The 15,741-nt window shown below is 40.6% G+C and overlaps 1 long non-coding RNA gene across 1 annotated transcript; it reads left to right on the plus strand.

Annotated features, from left to right (window-relative positions):
* Positions 1-3,552: 3,552 nt before the first annotated feature.
* LOC118164981 lies at positions 3,553-12,838 on the plus strand. The gene is made up of 3 exons (XR_004749790.1): positions 3,553-3,741; positions 12,057-12,277; positions 12,602-12,838. It is a non-coding gene; the product is annotated as an uncharacterized LOC118164981 (long non-coding RNA).
* Positions 12,839-15,741: the final 2,903 nt, after the last annotated feature.

A 15,741-nucleotide genomic window follows, 5' to 3' on the forward strand; every position in this document is an offset into this window, starting at 1 on the left:
AACTGTTCATCATGCTCTCAATGTAAGAGCAGTGCCAAGATTCTCACCTTTCCACAATTTCCACTCTGTGTTGAAAATGCAGTAATATATTTCCTACTTTTTCAGTTTCCAGATTCATCTGAGCCCACTGCATTATGTGGAGTCAAATAGGTTTACAAGGAGTGAGGCAAGCCACATGAAACAACATATACCCTATAGGAAACACACTCACACAACACAAGTGCAAAAGAACGGTGCTGTGAGATGTGTACCACTGAGTCCACAGGATGGATGGCCTGTCAGTAGTCCCGAATTGTCTCAGCTCTGAGAGCTGCCAGTGCTTGGCACATCAGAAAAATCTAATTCTGTTCTGTTTTATACAAAAGATTATTAAGGCACCCAGAAGTGGTGGCTCTATGTTTACATCCTCTCCCATAGCATTCAGACCATAACACTCAGCTTTCCTTTTATCACTGCAAAGCTTACTTAGTACTTGTGAGGTACTCAGTTGCCAAAAGAAAGTCCATGATGCTATAAAAATTCCTTGTCTGGTGTTTGCCTGGGACAGCATTGTGAGGAGCATGGTAAGTCCACTAGACTTCAAGTCATTAGAGAGAAAGGTGGCCAGCAAACAATAACAAGAAGATAATTTCTTAAGGAAAAAAAAAAAAAAAAAAAAAAAAAAAAAAAAAAAACACCTGTCTCATTCAGCAATCTCTGTCCATGCCATTCAATAAACGAAGTAGGGACCCCATGGAAAAACACAGTATGTGATCATGTAGTAGTTCTCACAGTATGTGTACCAATAGGTATGCCTGCGGGCATCAGATTAAGGCACACGGCTGCCCTAATACTGACATATTCACATTTCTGATTACCTTGTTTTACAACTGTAATTTACGTTTAATCTTCCTTTGATTTATCTTTGGGTGTGCGTCAAACACATGCATAATCCACCCAGTTACATGCCTTCTTGTACTTATTTTGCATGTGTAGATTAAACTGGTAAATTTGTGTGCCAACCCATACTCTGTGCCACCAGTTACATTTCCAGAGAAAAGCCACATGGGCTCCTGCAGTGCCCTGATTTCTTTTTCTCCTTTCTCGGCCACACCACCAGGTGGGATTTGTAGCATGAAGTAGCCCCACAACTGGTCATCTCTGGCATGCGTTAACTGTGTGCCCTTTGTTTCATGATTTACACAGTCCTCCTCAAGCTCCTGCTGAGACCACAGCAAGCAAGACTCATGTACAAGCAGCCTGGTTATTTTCATGCCCGTCAGCTTTCATTCTTTTTGTTGGCCAACATGCCTGCTACATAAATAATCATGGTTTAAGAATAGAGCTAAATTCTATTCCTCTGTTTGACATACTGAACTAACTGCAAATATTCTCAGCTCAGCTTTTTAGAGCAGTTTGTAAACAACACAAAAACCAGATGTGACTCGGAAAGGACACTCTCATGTAAATATAAAAAGACATAATTCAAAGTACAACTATAAGTCTCAGTAATTCACACCCGTTTGAACTTTACACTTTGATGGCAACAACCCTGACCTGACAAATACTACTGGGCACATTTGTATAAAATCAAGTACATTACAGGATCTTAAAACTATGGTCACATTACAATAATAGTAGTGGACTTTTCCTTGAGCCCGGTACATACACACAAGATTCTCTTAAGCACTTAAGGAATGTAGGTGCATAAGCACTGCTGAAGGTCTGAGGGATTTCTGTAGCTGAATTCCTAAGTCATGTTGGAATCAGTCCCTTACAATCACTAATTCAGGTACAAAATACTGTTATTTTACTTCTATATTTTAACGTTCACCTTGGATTGAATAACAGGCCACATTTGGACTGATCCTGAGTCACACCTGCCTGCATACCTTTCCAGTGAGGCAGCTTGTGTCAGTTAAGTCATCTCCAGTGAGGAAAAGAGCATCTGAATCTGGCTGTTGCTGTTTATTTTTATTACCTCTGGTTCTATTCTCTTGCTTTATTCTCTTTATGTTCAGCATCTCTCATTCTCAACCTAATTTCCTCCGTGTGTGTTTTGACATACACGGTGGTTTTCTTCTTGGCCACACGCTCTTTTTTCTCTGCACCGCCAGGCTGAATTCAGAATGGATTAGTGACATAGCTCCCTCCCTCTCCAAGCTGTATTTATGATGATGACAGCACTTGGGTTAACTCCTTCTTATTTTCTGATAGAACAGAAGCAAAATTAAATGTATTTGTTAGCCGAACAGCTACATTAGGAAAGTTTTTGGAGTTAGAGGTATGTCTGTGGTAGCAGAAATCTGTCAAGAGCAAAAGATACATAGCCATATGACCCATCCCTGCATCCCCTATAGCACTGCCTCCCTACCTTTTCACATTCACTCTCCTTCCCATTCCTACATACATAAGTGGGATGATACCCTGGACAATCTTGTTGCACCTGGCTAAGCAGCAGCATTCATTAAATTTCAACAGCTCTATCCATCTGAGCACACTACTCATCAGGAAAGGAGCAAACCCCTCACATATCACATGTGGCAATATTGTGCCTGCGCTGCTGCAGAATAATGCTCCTAGGGCAAATATCAAGTGCTGGGGGAGAAGCTGCACATGAGGTTTTCTCCATGTGAGCCCCAGGCATGGAAACAACACAGTTGCAGATGGGCTCCACAGAGAGACATGCACCAGTCAGCAGCTGCTTCAACATGGTGCTCAGCTTTGAGTTTTGGATCCCAGAGGAAAGAAATGGTCTCTGTTTTACTCCATGAATGTGAGGCAAATGCAAGACACAGGGTCCAGGTGTATGAGTGCTGTTCACTGCACTGATACTGAACAGGCTTTGACGTTATTTTGTTTGAGTTTTCAAACAAAACAAAACAAACAAAAAAAAATCAAAAAACATTTTGGTAAAATATGGCCTTAATATTTGGACCCAGATACCCAAAAATGCTAACCATCTGAGGATCGAAGACTTGGGGTGTGTTCAAGGTCTTTCACCCCTTGAATGCAATGAGATTTAATTATTTTATGACTGGAAGATGGATACCAGTCCCTATAAGAAACTGCAAGTAGTATTGCAAAAGATTAGCCTTATTTGGCTTTTTCTTTTACAGAGAGTAACATAGCTGCTGAATCATTATTAATAATTGTTTATGTTACAGCAATGCCTTAAGCAACCCTCCAGGACAAATACTAAAAAGGATAAACCTTGTATGTTAGCTAAAGCAGAGCAAGGAGGATTTTGTTTTCCCTGGACCCTAAGCCACTTGCACCTGCAGCTGGGCTGCTCACCAAGTTGTACAGCTACACCCATTTTGCAGGTCCTGAGCTACATATGCTATGTGGGGTGCTGCTAATCAGGTGATGCTGCCATCCCCAGTCTGCTCCTGAAACCTACTTACCCCTAAGTTCCATCTCTCCCCAAGAGATCTAACAAGAAAAATAAAACAAGCCTGGCATGCACTCAGCTATGTTAGTGAATCTGAATAATTCCCGAGCTTTGGTATCAGGCACCATGCAGCTCCCACTCACCTCAGCAGGAGGGAACTGGCCCTGTGCATTGCCCAATTTATCAACATGATACATTAAGTCTGTCTGGAAGATAAACAAGAGGACATATTGCGGTGACATACGAACTCTTTTCAAGTTGTGCATCCTAGGAGATAGATTACATGATGCAGTGTGCCTTTTCCAGCTCATGCCTCTGAGCTGAACTGTGATGTCCTTCCTGAGGACAAGCTGCATTTTATCCCACAGGTAAAGCTGGCTTCCCTGTCTTCGGTTCAGAATTTAGTTGCTTGTGGTATTTGGCAGGTGACTAATTAGAAGAAATGTATAACCTTTTGCCTGATGAGATTTTTTGTTGTCTTTCTGTTTGGGGAGAGGTGAAGAATTATGTTTGTTTTAAGAGAAATACAAAGAAAATGGAACAATTTTTATGGTATAAAACTGTTCCTGTCCCTATCTCCTCCCATCAAAGCTTACTGCAGAGGATGAGTCCAGCTCCTTCCTTGTTTTCTCTCTAATTCACCATCACTTAAGAGGGAGGCAAGAGCAGCCAACAGGCAGTGATTTTTAAATGGCATTAGGACTAATATTGTGACAAACAAGTCAGCAGCAATTCAAAACCTCCAAACACAGAATGGCAGAAGTGTGCCTGTCAATGCACAGCTACAGAACAATTTGTGAACTTGCCATCCCTACTGCAAGTATAAAGGTGGGAAATCTCCAGAGGCCTAAAAGACATATAAGGACAACATCCCCTCTCCCACTGAATAGATTGCACTCCCTCTGCATTTGAAAATGCCCTCTTTGAATGTAGATGATGTTAGAGTTATTAAATCTGCATATAGCTGGACTGAGGTATTGCTGAAAACAGTCTATCTGGAAAGATAAACTTCTAAATTTTTTTTTCGAATGATCCGTTCTCTTATTGCTATTGATACGCTTAAAATTCATTATAAACATTGATATTAAGTTTGAGTCACCTGATGGGGTAAATAGATTGGCATGGTTTTTTTAAGAGATACATTGATAAAAACATGTCCTTTTAGTAGATATGTTAGTATGTGTGCAAAAACAAAAAGCTGTACTACCAATGATGTTGGCACTGACTATGATCATCAGGTAAATGATGTTGGCACTTAGACTATGATCATCAGGTAAAGTGTGAATTAAATATAATGAAAATGTTAGGTGCCACAATCCAGCCACTTTCCTCCACACCACTTACTCAAAGGCTATATTGAGCTTGTGCCTGATCTGTTCAATCCCAGAAACAGGCTGAATCCCATCTGTTGAGATCTTCAACTCACATCAATGCTGCGTACAGCTCCTTCACTCCCTGGTGCTCTTCAAGGCTGGGGCCTCTCTAGGAAGGATGTTTCAGCTGGTGCCTTACCATCACTCAGGTAGTAGGTTGACTTGATGGTGCATCCAGAAATGCCTACATGGAATATCTCTGTGTCCTAAAGCATACAGTTCAGCTCCTCAACAGTTTAGCTCCTCAACAGTAGCCACAGGTTTACCTTGGGGCTTCCATGTTTGTTCCCAAGTTTGGCCCTACAGGGCTTCAAGGAAAAAACAGAAGGGATTAGTGGTGATCGAGGTGATTATTCCTGATCCAGCCTCATGGCTGCTGCTACACAGCTGCACCTATACTATGCTTCAACTATAATAATACACAAAGCTAACTAGAGATCACTTTTAGTCTCTAGAGCCAAGTGCTATGGCCCAGCCTGTAGTCATACATGCTCATGTCCCTCCAAACCAGGATGGCCATATCCAAGATGTCTTTTGGAAATAGTTCTTGTTGTGTGTTCCATTCCCATCCATCTCTAGATGAAATAATGTGCTGATTAAATCCATTACAGGGATGGTGCTAGCAATTTAAGTGCAAATAATCTCATACCAAGGCTAGAGTGTAAACTTAGAACCCAGCATAAATGTAGCTCTTGTGTTCACGCCTGCCCCGGGAAAGCCAAGCTCAGCATATCTACAGTTGTCCTGTATTGCCAGTGCTGAGTCTCACCTGGAGTTGCTGCATCCCACATCCCAGGAAGGTCCACTTTATGGCCCTAAATATCTCCCAACATGGAGCTCCAGAAAGCAGGGCCCAAGCCTGGCCAGCACGTAAAGATGTGACTGGTGAGCCATGATTTGGAAAGTGCTTTTGACTAACACTGACTAAGTTGTCATACGTTAGGGTTTGAAAGCAGCAAAAGTAATGGGCTCACCGTATAATGGCAACAGGCATCAGGGTAGCCTGAAGGATTACTGAAACAGAAGGCATGGTTTTGTTACTTTGATGCTCAGCTTCCCATCCAGGCTTTTAAATCAACTCAAAGTCTGAACAGGCTCTTTTTAGTGCAGAGCCACAATACACATGAAAATGAATACCTGGAACAATTTGGAGAGACAATATTAGGTTGGAGAATTTTTGCCTATTTCTCATGCAGTCACAATCAATGCCAGTTTTGTATACCTTCCTACCTGCATGAACAAAATAATTACCAGACTACAGCATTCTGCAGTAATGATCATTAACTGCAGTAGCAATATTGCAGGCTCTAGGGCCTTATTGTAATCTTCCTCATTTCAGTGTTAAACTACTCTAACTTCATTAGCTTCACTGGAGATACCCCACTTTACACCTTCATAATTGAGAGCAGAATCGAGCCTCCACTGCTGTGGAAAATACTGTGTAGTGCAGCACTTTTCAAATAAAATGTAATTAACATGAAATTCTAGATCCATATTGCAATTTGCAGAATGATCACTGTGGGTGCAACATGACTTCCAACTCCCTCTCTCATCTTAATTTAGTTAGAAATAGGACTGCCTGTGTAATATTTTCTACATAGCAGCAAGCACAGGCATATTTCTTTTTCTTTTCCTATTGTTATTTTTTTCTCTTTATAAATCTTTGTCAACAAAGGATTACTGGCTCACCTGAGAGAAGCAGTTAAAGTCAGATACTCGCCCGTAATTAGGGAAACTTGGAATCCTTGACAGTGAACACCTGGCTTCTCATTACTACCTGAATTTTATACTTCCAAGTGTTAATCTCTCCTCAGGGTTTGCCTTGGAGTTTCATTCTGGTATTCAATGAAACCATCAGGTTTTCCAGGCACTGACACCTTTGAAATGTTTTCCACATGGGAACCAATACGAAACATGTGTGATTATTACCGATTTCTCTGTGTTGATTTCTATTATGGTAGCACCCTGGAAAAATAGTACAGACAGCAATAATAAAATCTTTCATTGAATGACTTTATACTGCAGGAAGAGTTGTGTTTAAAGGAGTTGGTTAGGCGGGGGGGGTGGGGGGTGGGAGGGAGCTGCTATGATGAATGGTGTTATCATGGTTACAGTTTGGTTTAAAGGATTCAAAGAACTTCTTGCACATTTTTTAGCCTTGCGAGTAAGCCCTACTCTTAAAAGCACTTCTCTTAAAAACCAGTACCGCTGCCATTCCTCATAGCTCTGGATGAAATACGTGTGTTAGCCTGAAGTTGGGAACAGGCTGAGCATGAGCTCCAGGCTAACAGCACAGGGCTACAGCTCAGATTGCTACAATTTCTTTTGCTTTACTGAGTGCAGACTTTTCTTGTCTTCCCAACCTTTACCAGCCTTATGGGCAGGAAAGTTTTCTCATTCTTAAGAGCCTGAATGTGGTTTTACATCCACACACTGGAAAACCAAGGCAAGAGGACGTCTTTGGGGTTTATCTCCAGTTAACCAGAAGCACTTTCCTGTATCTGAATAAAGGAGTCATTTAAACAGTTCAGGCCCAAAGCCCTTCCTAACTATTGTGTAGCAACAGAATTGATAAGAGTTCAAAATAAAATGAATGAAGAACAGCAAAGTTAAGAGTTCCCATGGAGCTGAAAATCATACAGAAACATGAAAAAGTTATTTAAAAAAAAATAGTTCTTTTGGTTTCTGAAAGGTGCCCAAGCACTGACACCCTTGATGATTTTTAAAGTTTTCAGTGAATTCAGAAAGATCACACTATGAAATTTACTTAAGGAGTAAGTACTGCAGTCACAGAATCATAGAATGGTTTGTGTTGGAAGGGACCTTAAAGTTCACCTCCTTCCAACCCCCACTCAGTGAAAGCAAACATGTAAGGTTTATTTGGGCTCTGAAGGGATAAAAAGGAACAAGAGGTCTTGTGACTGATCTAAGCCTGACTATCCAAATTAGCAGTATTTTGTTGATAAAAGACAGTTGTGGTTGAATCCCAGAAGAAAAGGCACATAAGACAACTGAGAAACCCCAAATTAACCTATGGCGAGCTTTACAAGCAAAAAGATTAAATGAATGAAGATTAAATGAATGAAGAATGCAAAATTTAATTAAAACATCAGAAAATCAAAGATGTTGATCAAAGTGCTCTTTGTCTTTCAGTTTAGTGATTAAAAATGAAAAAATCAGTTGCCCACTGAATTTGTCTTACATGATTCAACTCTGACTCTGATGTCCAATGTGTCATAGATGCTAAGAAAAACTGAGCATATATATGCTCCAGCAGAACAAGAGAGTTTGTTCCTCCTAGATGGATACAGAGAGTTTCATGTCCCTATTTGCCAGAGCCCAGTTTCATTTGAAACCAACCACAGTTTAGTTCTCACCACTGTTGGAGGACGCCTGACAAATTTTCCCTGGAAAATAGGAATTTCTTTCTTTAGGTGCATGTTTATGATCTGAGTTTTGGGTATGGCCCTGGGAGAGACTGGTGCATATATTTTAGAGGAGGCTGCATAATCCTGCTCTCAGAATTGGAATGCAAGGACATTTCCCCAGACCCTTAGTGAGGTCCTAGATGCATGGCATTTCCCACATTCCTCGGGGATATCCAATAATCCTTACCAGTCGCCTGGTCACTTGGGGAGCAGCTGCAGAGCACTGTGTCCTACTCGGAAGAGCTCAGGCAAAAAAACACTGTATCTTCATGAATATATTCTGCAAATTATTCATAAAATTAAAAAAAAAAAAATAAATCTGTGCCATAGCGACAATGTACATTATGTATATGCATATGTAAGTTATGCAAGGGGAAGTTTAACCCAGATCCTTCTTCCCTCAGCAGTTTCTCAGTCTACATTGACTGTTTCAATTCCTGCATTAGCACTCTTCCCCTCAATCCCCCATGGTCTGTTTTCTCTCTCCAACGCAATACCCTTCCCGTCTCTGCCTCTGGTTTAATGTAAATGTGGGTTATCTGGGGTGATGATGACAGAACTGAAAATAGAGCAATACAATAGTCCTGCTCTAGAGCATTTGACTCAAAGCGCAGTGGATGACTGGCTGCTCTGCTGGGAGCATTTCTGGGCACTCAGTTGCAAGCTCTGCAATTCTCGTCCTCCTTCCTCGCAATCCAACTAATGCTCTCACATTTGTGTGTGTCAGAAATGAATTGCCTCAAAAGGCTGTAGGGCAGACCCATGCAACAGCCAGCTATTTGTGACCTGCATCACAGATGTGTGCTCTGTCACAGGAATGACGTGATGGCAGCTTCCCGGCATGCAATCTTCATATATTTAGTTGTATCTGTTATGGGATACTTCTGCAAGTCCCCGCTTCTTCTGACACCAGCTTCTCTCATTACAGGCAGTATAGTTCTCAGTTTGCTGTTAAGTACAGTGTCTGCAGAGGAGGTGCCGAACAATGTTTCAATGGTGCCTCCTGCAATGAGTTGGTGAATATGCCCTAGAACAACTGACAAATTCTGGTCACTGGTGAAGTTACAATAAAAATTGCTGGGCTGTGAAATGTTTCTATGATTTCACCTCAGCTGTTCTTACATGATGATCAACCCCATGGAATTGTTAATCTTAACAACCACACTTCAAACAACTTTGGCTCAAGGGACTGACTGATGAACCAGCTTTAACAGCCCATCTAAAAAGTGGAATGAGGAATAGAAAAATGCTAAGAAAGGAAGAAGAGACACACACGAAAGCAGTGAGGAAGAAGGGTAAGAAAAACTCATAGGACCAAGAAACATATGTTCATGTGATGGACAGGACCTGATTTAGCTAATGGATCAGCTCAAGATGTGGAAACAGCCTCCTTGAGAAACCAGCAGGAGAAAGATCTAAAAGGATGCCAGAAGACCTGTTTCCAGCCTAAATGATATACCAGAAGCATAAGGGAAAAGGGAAAGGAATGTGTATAGGATTTATCACTTTTGCCTTGTGCTAGAAAGAAAGGAGCAAAAGATTTTAGGAATCATAGAATCATAGAAGGTTGTAAGGGACCTTAAAGATCATCTAGTTACAACCCCCAGCAGAGCCCACTGACAAGGCATTGGTAAATGTATCCATGTCCTCCTGAATATTTAGAATGTAAAACCGAGTGCTCACATAATTGCCAGTGGCAATTTCTAGGAAAACATGTTTAAATTTGGGACCTCTAAAGAGTTGGTGTTTTATTTAGTGGAGAGAACAAAAACAAATGTTGTTTTGGATGAGCACAAATGTTTCATTTTGCAGCATTATTTTTTTTTTTCAATTCAATGAACAACAAAAACACTTTATTGCTAACATCACTATGAGTCAGGCATATAAACAGGAAAAGAAAAAACACAGATTTATGTTGTACTCTGGTGCATTAGAGAAATCCAGGGGGAAACTACTTTTGTCAGGTAAAAAAGAAAACAGAGAGGAAAGAATTCTTTTAAAATCTCTAATAGGATTAAAATGATGGGGAACAAATGACTGCAAACCTCGGAAGCAGAAGACTTTTATCTTTAGGTGTGCTGGCACTTCTAGTATGAGCCCCCACTTCAAATATAACTACATAGAAGAAATTGATTTTCTGTTTTTATGACTTTTTAAAGGCACATTAATGTTCTACATAACTGAGTATATGCACAGTACTTTTATTATGTGAAATACCATTAATTTCAATGGGAGTTTGTGTAGTATGGTAACGATGTCATTAACCGGGGCTGTTAAACTCATCGGGCTATATACTGTCCCAAATTACACCTGTATACCACGACCCCCCAATCAGCATGTCCTCTCCCACACCTCTGTACCTGAGCCATACACAGAGTGTGACCCTGGTCACCTGGTTAGCTGGGGCCACAGACAAAAGCTTTGCAGCTGGAGCTAATGACTAGCAGGTAGGAAGTTTTGAGACGTAGCGTACATTATATCCATCTGCACAAGAAACGGCTTTTTCCAAAAGACACAGACCTTTACTGTGCGGCTGTGCCATGGGTTGGAATGGCTTCATTTATCACCTTCCCCTAAAATGTCACAGGTTTATTCTCACAACTTGTGAAGTAGAAAAAGACCAACTTAATTCCCAGGAGTGGAACTGCTGCACATACATAAGATTTGATCTGCACATAGCAAATCCCTTCAGTGACCTGATCAGCATCCTGGCTAGAGGCTGCTTTCCAGTCCCATTACTGCCACAACAAGTATGGACAGCAATATACAACACGTTTTGTAGGTGGGTATTTCCATTTCAGTCTATGGATAATAACTTTCACACTTAGGGATTTGCAAGACTTTGTCCCTTTATTGTTTATGGCTTAAATTGCATCTTCTGGAACAGCCTGAAATAATGGGCAGTGAGTAAGATGTGCTATCTCTGAAGTATCTCTAGGAAGAATTGTCACTCAGTATTGGTCCTCTGAAGGACTGCCAAGTTTCTTTTCTCTATGTGTTGAGCCTATGGCTGAGGGCACATTTTCCTTCTTGCCTTATCCACCCTGGTTACCTCAAAGAGAAGAGAGAAAATACAGCCTCATCCTCAGCTGTCCACTTGACCAGTGGAACCAGCAATAGACCAGGAACCAGCAATGGCCTGGTATGAAGGAAGCTCACATCATGGCTTGCAAACCAAATCATCTATTTGATTTTAACCTCTGTCCTTAGCTCTCTTTCCCATAAAAGGCCTATAGTATGGGTTCTTCCTGTCTCATTGAAGCCAATGAATTTTGTTAAAAACTTCAGGAGAAGCAAGATCAAATTCTTTATTTTTCTTGTCTTTTTTTTTTTTTTTTTTTGTATCTAATTTGGATTGCAGTTGTACTGATTGACAAGTCCGCTACAACTGCATTGAATTGCTGCCCAAATCAGTAATCTACTTTGGTGTCTTAATTAACTAGAGTCAAATTTGAATTGAATTGCTTTTCTTGGAGATCTTTTACGGTGACTGTCAATCCAAAGGTAAAGACTTTTATAAAATGCTGCTGCTTTTTATTTTGTAAAATTGCTTTAGATAAAGATATTTTTCTTCATCTCGTACCTCTCAGTACTTACATTTTCTTATTTGATATTCCCTTCTATTTCCTTTTTTCATTTTTAATATATTCTTTTCTCCCTCTTATTTTTTAATTAGCCTTCTATTTGAATTTAATTATTTTCTTCTCTTTCAGCTAACTCCTGTCTTACACAGCACACTATCTCACCACCCTCTTCAATAAAGCCCTGTCTCTCAGCTTCACCTGCCTCTTTCAAGTCTTCCACTCTCTAATTTATTTTTTTTGCATTTCTAATCCCCCTCCCCCCCAATAATTCTTTTTAACTCATGAGTTTCCATTCTAGCCACAGGGTCCAGGTTTCTCCCTTTTCACTTCCTTTACATCTATCCAATGTTGAAGCTCCTGAACGAGTGGCACCAGATATTTACCTCTGCAGTGCAGAGAAGAATCAATCCCATGGAAGCAAATCCAGTAAATAAAACTGGGATGTTCCAATGGGCAATGTCTGTTCACAAATAACAGGAAGATGTTTCATGTTCACCAGGAAGGTGTAAGAGCTTTGCAGTAAGTGGTTAATAAATTACTGGTTTTTATTCATTCCCTACCAACATTTCCCACTCCCCTTCTTCCTACAAAACTCACATATGCCATCTCTCTTGGGCAGAGAGTCTGATCTTGTTTTTACTACTTTTACAGTGGCTTCACAGTGCTAATTTCTGTTTCGTTTCTCTTGAGCTATCCAAGCTTAAGCAAGAGCAGACTCGGTCTCTGTTGGACTGGGATTTTCTTTTTTTCTTTTTTCTTTTTCTTTTTTTTTTTTTTTTTCCCTTCTATTTTTTAAATTAGATGTCCCAACTGATCTTAAACAGCTGGCTTTTTTCATTTCAGGAGTAGCTAAAGTCTACATTCTTCAACAGCATACAGCAGTTATCAGTTAATGAGAAGACTTGTACCCTTGTCCACACTTGCATCACTACAGCTTCTTAAATGAGCTGATGTGCTGCAACTGAGGATTAAACCATCTCTTTCAATATTGCATGCACTGCAGCACAAGTCACTCACTCCAGCAAACACAGAGGTGATTGCAGACCTGGGAAAGTCAAGATGAGCAGAAACCCTTGTGTGTTAAAGGTAAAGCAACTTCAGCAGCAGAAAAAGAGGAACACAATCCTCAGCTAGCTGTTCAGTTGCTGCTGAAATCCCCTACCTGTTTTTGCCAAATGTATATTGTTTTGTGTATTTTCACATCCTTTTTTAATCCACCCACACATGGTTCATTTTTGAAAGATGCATTGTGAGTGTGCCAGGGCTGAAAAGGACACTCCAATATTCAGGTACGTAGATTTCACCATTCCAAATCTATGCACATACAGTAAAAGGAAACTTTCTAGAAAAGCAAGAAAATGCTCTGTATTGGAGTATAATCTTTGTAACTTCATACGTCCAGCATGAGGTAACCACTTTGATACCCTGAAGCTTGAAGATGAACTATTTTTGTAATAATGCCACATTCCCAACTCCACTAGAAAATCACAAATGTTGGGGTATGGTTCCGGAGGATTTAATCTAAGTGTTGGCCTCGCACTGAAGGCTATTCAGCTATAAATGACTACCTGATCATTTAAACTGCAGAGCTGAAGATAATTACATCCATCTTTTGGGTGTTATTTATTACAGAAGCACCACAATCTAACTATTGCAGCCCTAGGGCTAACTAGGTTCAGATGTACCCTTTTCTTTCTACTCAAACCACAGAAACGAAGATACCTTAAGGAAGTATTATAAATGGGGACCCATTTATCTGTGCAAAGGTATATTTTGTTCAGTGATCCTAAATTAGTTGTTCCATTTCCATGCTACAGAGACAAAATTAATAATGTTTCTTCATATGTGGAGGCAGCATTTGCACTAAGGTAATTACACTTGCCAAAACTCAGCAAAAACCTCAGTCACTGAATAGTTTTGCTGTTACCTGCTAGCACTACCTCTCTTCTCTGCAAAAATGTTGTTTTAGGCATCTTTGACTCTTTACAGTAGATAGCTAAGACACCACTCTTATAAATAGTCTTGTGCAGTACCAAAAGACTCCGCAAGATCCCACAGCAGCTAGAGGCACTGTGCAGACACATACCACTAGACAAATCCATATATCCATTCAACCCCAAAAGATATTTATAAGAATGCAAAAGGAACGTATTATACTATACCACTCTTGTTTGATGGTAACTGAGATCCATTAGTTAATCAATTGCGTGCAGCACCAAAAAAAAAAAGGGCTGAAGGAAAGCAGTGGTCCCTTCCCTGGCAACCTCCTGAACTACTTTCTTATCCCTTCCACATTACACTTGTGTGAGCTCTACAAATAAGCAGCAAGTCTTCAGGCTAAAAAGGGATTCCAAATAAAACCCACTCCAAAACAAAAACCCCATTGTATACTTTCTGATTAATTTTTGAGTGCACCTGAAGCAACTGCAGGAGTAGTAACGATATTCTTCATAAAGCCTGTCCCTTAATGTACGCCATAATTAGAGGAAACTTGGATCCCAACAGACATAGTCTCTAAAGACTCGAGTGACTGGGAGGTGAAAAGGGAGGAGGTAAGGCCATTAAACGTAGCCAAGACACCTCTGACTATCCCTCTCAGCACAGACCAATGCAAATATGTGCTCTGAAAATTAACACAGCTAGGAAGGAAACATCCCACAGGGAGAATCAATACCCAGCAAAGGATAATGGGAACCCTGTGCAAGCAGCTGTGATCTGCCCTCTGAACATTAGCACCTGTCAACGACAGCAATCAATGCTGGTCAATGGGCAGCTCTCCTTACAGCTCAATTCACACAGTGATCATTAGCTGGAGCCAACACGGTGGCACACCACACTGCCAAATGGTGTCCCTTTCTTCCCAAATGCAGACAAACAATGACTTCCCCAAATAATTGGCACTGCTCTTTTTAATCTTTCCTCCCTCCCTTCTGCGTTGCCCTTTTTGCAGTACATAAAGAAGATCCATTGGAAACTAGAAATTAAGTTATTCAGCTTAATTTCAGAATGCATTCTGCCATGGAGTCAAGGCGCGACAGGCACCTTGATTCAGACATAGCAAGGAATACAGGCTTAACCACTTCTGTTGATACTATGTAGTCTTGTACTTTGTAATTAATTTATGATTTATTAAGGAATCATATTTATTATAATTTCAAAGACAGTGAAAGAGCAAAACTGGAGATGCTCAGAGTATGTGGGAGTTCGAGTTTTTCTCCATTGGACAGAGAAATTCTGCAGACTATAAGACATGTCTGTCCATAGCAGAGTAAGTTGCATCAGTGAAGACTGTTCTTGTCACAACTTTTGTGCACGTCTCCACACAGTCACACTGAATAATAGAAAAAGGACAAAGGATTGACATAAGCAAAGATTCACAATGTTTTCATGGAGTCCATTGGGCAGAGCAAGAAATTAGTGTGTTGTAGTCAGCAGCAGGTTCTGAGAAGGTCTCTCTCACTTCAAAGGTCCTCCTTGTTTCTGGAGCATGTAAAAAAAACAATATCAAACATTGCAGATTTGTTTTAGAAAAGTGAAGCATGCAATTATACCTGTGACTATACCACTCTGCCTGATGTTCTCCAAACTGTGCTTCTGTATCCCTAGATATCCCTAGATACTGTGAAATGGGGGCAAAAAGCTGAACCCAAAAGAGATCAAAGCCTCACTCCCCTAAACACCATCTGACTACACACATGCTCAAAATTACGAGTGCACTTCTTTAGGCTGGGGTCTGTGAATTGCTCTAAATGCTAAAAGCCAGAAGAATGTCCCCAGAAGTTTGCAGGAAGTCATCCTAGCCACTAAAAATTACTCCGGATCTTGCGGTTCCCAGTCCTGTGCTCTCAACCGAATAATATCCAGTTTCCCACTAGAGAAACCCGTAGCATTAGCAAGCACAGAAATGCAGATTGAGTTTACTGAGATGCCAGCTATGGCTCTGAAAGGTAGACAGCTGATCAGTGTACTGGAAAATGACCAGA

This window comes from Oxyura jamaicensis, chromosome 3, assembly GCF_011077185.1.
Source record: "Oxyura jamaicensis isolate SHBP4307 breed ruddy duck chromosome 3, BPBGC_Ojam_1.0, whole genome shotgun sequence".
Taxonomy (NCBI): Eukaryota; Metazoa; Chordata; class Aves; order Anseriformes; family Anatidae; genus Oxyura; species Oxyura jamaicensis.